At 38.8% G+C, this 5,034-nt stretch overlaps 1 long non-coding RNA gene across 1 annotated transcript; it reads left to right on the top strand.

Moving 5' to 3' along the window:
- Positions 1 to 3,858: 3,858 nt before the first annotated feature.
- On the top strand, positions 3,859 to 4,764 carry LOC120059834. Its single transcript, XR_005478175.1, has 3 exons — positions 3,859 to 4,025; positions 4,171 to 4,453; positions 4,644 to 4,764. It is a non-coding gene; the product is annotated as an uncharacterized LOC120059834 (long non-coding RNA).
- The last annotated feature ends 270 nt before the right edge of the window (positions 4,765 to 5,034 follow it).

Raw genomic sequence — 5,034 nt, 5'->3', positions numbered from 1 at the left:
TAGTTTCTAAAACCGTTTGAATTATATCTATGAGTAAAACAGAACTCATTTTGCAGCAAACTTCCTGACAGGAAGTGGAAAATCTGAAATCGATGCTCTCTTCTAGGGGCTGCCTATTAAAGTCCTTGTTATTTATTAGTTTAGATGCACTTCATACGTCTTCCACTAGATGTCGACAAGGAGTGAGAGAAGAAATGGAGTGTGTAACTTGATCTGGACTCGAATTATAGCTCTTGGCATGACGTGTCACCAGTTTCCTGTTTTCTGGAGAGCGCGAGCAGGGACCTGGATTTGCCTTCTGATAAGCTGTCGTTATGGACGACTAATATCTCCGGCTTTGATTTTATTTGATACATGTGACAATATCATCGTAAAGTATGTTTTTTCAATATAGTTTAATCAGATTATTGAAATTTTTCCGGGAGTTTTGCCGTGTTCCGTTCTCTTCCGTTTGTTGACATGGAGAGATTCGCGTCACTTGGCAAGTGTGCTTGCTAAATCGAGAGGGAAAAAGGCCGTTCTAAATCCAAACAACGATTGTTCTGGACAAAGGACCCCTTGTACAACATTCTGATGGAAGATCAGCAAAAGTAGGACCCATTTTATGATGCTATTTCATATATCTGTTGAACATGTTGTGCTAGTCGTTTGCGCCTAGCTTTTGGGTACTCTCTCGCTATACCTAAGCTGTATGTCGTAATTAAGTTATTTTTAGAATTCTAACACGGCGATTGCATTAAGAACTAGTGTATCTATCATTTCCTATACAACATGTATTTTTTAGTTATGTTTATGAATAGCTATTTGGTCAGAATATGTGTGTCAGAAAAAGTGTCAGAAAAATATCCGGACGTTGTGGGAAAAATATGCTACATTAGCACAATGTATAACCACTGATTTCAGCTCTAAATATGCACATTTTCGAACAAAACATAAGTGTATGTATAACCTGATGTTATAGGACTGTCATCTGATGAAGCTTATCAAGGTTAGTCAAAAATTATATATCTTTTGCTGGTTTGTTACGATCGCTAACCTTTGCTACTGGGGAATGGCTTGTGTTTCTGGCTATTGTGGTAAGCTAATATAACGCTATATTGTGTTTTCGCTGTAAAACACTTAAGAAATCGGAAATATTGGCTGGAATCACAAGATGCCTGTCTTTCATTTGCTGTACACTATGTATTTTTCAGAAATGTTTTATGATGAGTATTTAGGTATTTGACGTTGGTGTCTGTAATTATTATGGCTGCTTTCGGTGCAATTTCTGATTGTAGCTGCAATGTAAACTATGATTTATACCTGAAATATGCACATTTTTCGAACAAAACATAGATTTATTGAATAACATGTTATAAGACTGTCATCTGATGAAGTTGTTTGTTGGTTAGTTTGGTTGGTTCTTGGTTAGTTAGGTTGGCTTTGTGCATGCTACCTGTGCTGTGAAAAATGTCTGTCCTTTTTTGTATTTGGTGGTGAGCTAACATAAATATACGTGCTGTTTTCGCTGTAAAACATTTTAAAAATCGGACATGTTGACTGGATTCACAAGATGTGTACCTTTCATTTGCTGTATTGGACTTGTTAATGAGTGAAAGTATTTCTAAAAAATATATTTTGAATTTCGCGCCCTGCACTTGAAGTGGCTGTTGTCATATTGTGGCCGGCCTCGGGCTTGCAGCCAGAAGAAGTTAAACAGACCCACAAAGAATTCTAAAACAAATCTAATTTTGATTAACTCCCATATCAATTGGGTGAAATGCCACAGTCTGCCATCACAGCAGCAGCAAGATTTGTGACCTGTTGCCACAAGAAAAGGGCAACCAGTGAAAAGCAAACACCATTGTAAATACAACCTATATTTATGTTTATTTATTTTCCCTTTTTTACTTGAACTATTTGCACGCTGCACACTGTTCCAGTTTTTCTCAATTGCTAAAACACTAAAACCCATTGGCTGAACAAAGTTCTCAGTTGCCTGGACTCATTTAGCTAATTATGCAGTCTGTTGTCAATACCTTAAACCATTTCACATGGTAAAACACAATTTGCAGATCTCACTTAGACTTTTCAGCAAAACTCTAAACACATTCTCATTCTCAAAACACATTCTGCACTCTAATGCACATGTCATCCATACTGGTAAACACAAGTGGCAACAATCAAATACAAATAGAGAACACATGTCATTGATTGAACACAACCACTCAAAATTGGTTTAACTTATTATGGCTGCAGGGACAGTATTGTGTAGCTTGGATGAAAGGTGCACAGAGGTGCCCAGAGGAAACGGCCTGCTCCTCAGTCATAGTTGCTAATATTTGCATATTATTATTAGTGTTGGATAGAAAACACTCTGAAGTTTCTAAAACGGTTTGAATTATATCTGTGAGTATAACAGAACTCATATGGCAGGCAAAAACCTGATTAGTTCCACTTCCTGTTTGGATTTTTTCTGAGGGTGCTAGATTTTCAACCAAGCTCTCATTGAAATTACAGCGAGATATTGATGAGTTTTTCCTACGGCTTCCACTAGATGTCAACAGTCAATAGAACTTTGTTGATGACTCTAATGTGAAGGGGGGCCGAAGGAGACAGGAATGATTCACCACTGCCATGAGGTGACCACGCATTGAACACGCGCGTTCATGTGAGAGGCACCTCCGTTCCATCGCTCAACTGAAGTCAATGTAATTCTCCGGTTGGAACGTTATTCAAGATGTATGTTAACAACATTCTAAAGATTGATTCAGTACATCGTTTGACATGTTTCTACTGACTGTTATGGAACTTTTGGACATTTCGTCACGTTATAGTGGACGCGCTTTGTGACTTTGGAATTGTTTACCAAACGTGCGAACCAAAGTAGCTAATTGGACATAAATAACGGACATTATCGAACAAATCAAGCATTTATTGTGGACCTGGGATTCCTAGGACTGCATTCTGATGAAGTTCATCAAAGGTAAGGAAACATTTATCATGTATTTTCTGGTTTCTGTTGACCCCAACATGGCGGCTAATTTGGCTATTGTTCTGAGCTCCGTCTCAGATTATTGCATGATTAGTTTTTTCCGTAAAGTTGTTTTGAAATCTGACACAGCGGTTGCAGTAAGGGGAGGTATATCTATAATTCCAGGTCTATAACTTGTATTATCATCTACATTTATGATGAGTATTTCTGTTGAAACGATGTGGCTATGCAAAATCACTTGATGTTTTTGGAACTAGTGAATGTAACGCGCCAATGTAAACTCAGATTTTTTTTATATAAATATGAACTTTATCAAACAACACATGCATGTATTGTGTAACATGAAGTCCTATGAGTGTCATCTGATGAAGATAATCAAAGGTTAGTGATTAATTTTATCTCTATTTCTGCTTTTTCTGACTGCTATCTTTCGCTGGAAAAATGGCTGTGCTTATTGTTGTTTGGTGGTGACCTAACATAATCGTTTGTAGTGCTTTCGCTGAAAAGCATATTTGAAATCGGACACTTTGGTGGGATTAACAACAAGATTACCTTTAAAATTATATAAGACACATGTATGTTTGAGGAATTTTAATTATGAGATTTCTGTTGTTTGAATTTGGCACCCTGCACTTTCACTGGCTGTTGTCATTTCGATCCCGGTAGCGGGATTGCAGCCATAAGAAGTTTTAACCTGTTTCAAATGATGCGACACAAACAATATAAGCCAGTTCAGAGAGCAAACAGGTTGTTGAAGGTGGGAAGGATAAAGTCTGAGAATGGATAGAAGAAACAATGTGAGAGGACGAGGACGAGTGCGTATGCGAGGTGGGCAACGAGGAGGAAGAGCAGGAGGGCAAGAAAGAGGAAGAGGAGGACGAAGAGGAAGAGGAAGACAAAGAGTGGAAATATCTGATGAAATTCGAGCAACAGTTATAGACCATGTTCTTGTCCATGGACTGACAATGAGGGAAGCAGGACTTAGAGTGCAACCCAATTTGAGCCGATTTTCTGTGTCCACCATAGTAAGGACATTCAGAGAAGAGAACAGGTACAGTATACTACTGTCATTTTGTAATTGCAAATTTAATGTACTACACTATATGCAGCTGTTTCAATAGACATTTGTAAAGTTAATCACTGTATGTATTGTACTGCATGAATATGTTTTGTAACTGCACAACTACTTTTTGTAGAATTGCAAGGCTGCCACATGCAGGTGGAAGGACAGCTATATTCACTCGGGAGCAAGAGGCCGTTATAGTTGGCATGGTCCTTCAAGATAATGCAATACGACTCAGAGAAATCCAGGAACGAGTGATACAAGACAACACACACTTCCAGGGAATCGACAGTGTGAGCATTTCCACAATTGACCGTGTCCTCCATCGTAACAGGATGCGAATGAAACAAGTATACAGAGTACCTTTTGAGCGCAACTCACCAAGGGTGAAAGAACTGCGAGCTCAGTATGTGCAAGTAAGTGTACATTCAGAAACATTTACTGTAATCCAGATTGTCTACAGTACTAACACATACTATGTGAATTACATTATTCTTCAGTACATACAATGTATGTGAATCAGAAGCCTAATTGTACTCTACAGTATAGCACTGTCTCTGTACGACTTACAAAATCCTACATACAGTATATTGTATTTCTACACAGACAATATTTGACTTGGAATCCTTGGACAGACCCCATGAGTTCATCTTTGTCGATGAAGCAGGCTTCAATCTAACAAAGAGGAGAAGGAGAGGCCGAAACATGATTGGACAGCGGGCCATTGTTGAAGTCCCTGGTCAACGAGGTGGCAATGTCCCAATCTGTGCTGCTATCAGCAACCATGGTGTTCTACATCACCATGTTACACTCGGGCCATATAACACCCAGCACCTTCTAAGATTTATTGCCAATCTAAGAGATATTTTATTTGAGCAGCAGGTTCAAGAGCAGCAGGGTCAAGAGCTAAATGAGAATCCCATTCCCACCTATGTGATAGTGTGGGACAATGTCAGTTTCCACCGAGCTGCTCAGGTAAGGGAATGGTTTAACATCA

Source organism: Salvelinus namaycush, chromosome 15, assembly GCF_016432855.1.
Source record: "Salvelinus namaycush isolate Seneca chromosome 15, SaNama_1.0, whole genome shotgun sequence".
In the NCBI taxonomy this organism is placed as follows: Eukaryota; Metazoa; Chordata; class Actinopteri; order Salmoniformes; family Salmonidae; genus Salvelinus; species Salvelinus namaycush.
This window is presented reverse-complemented; position numbering and strand designations above follow the sequence as displayed.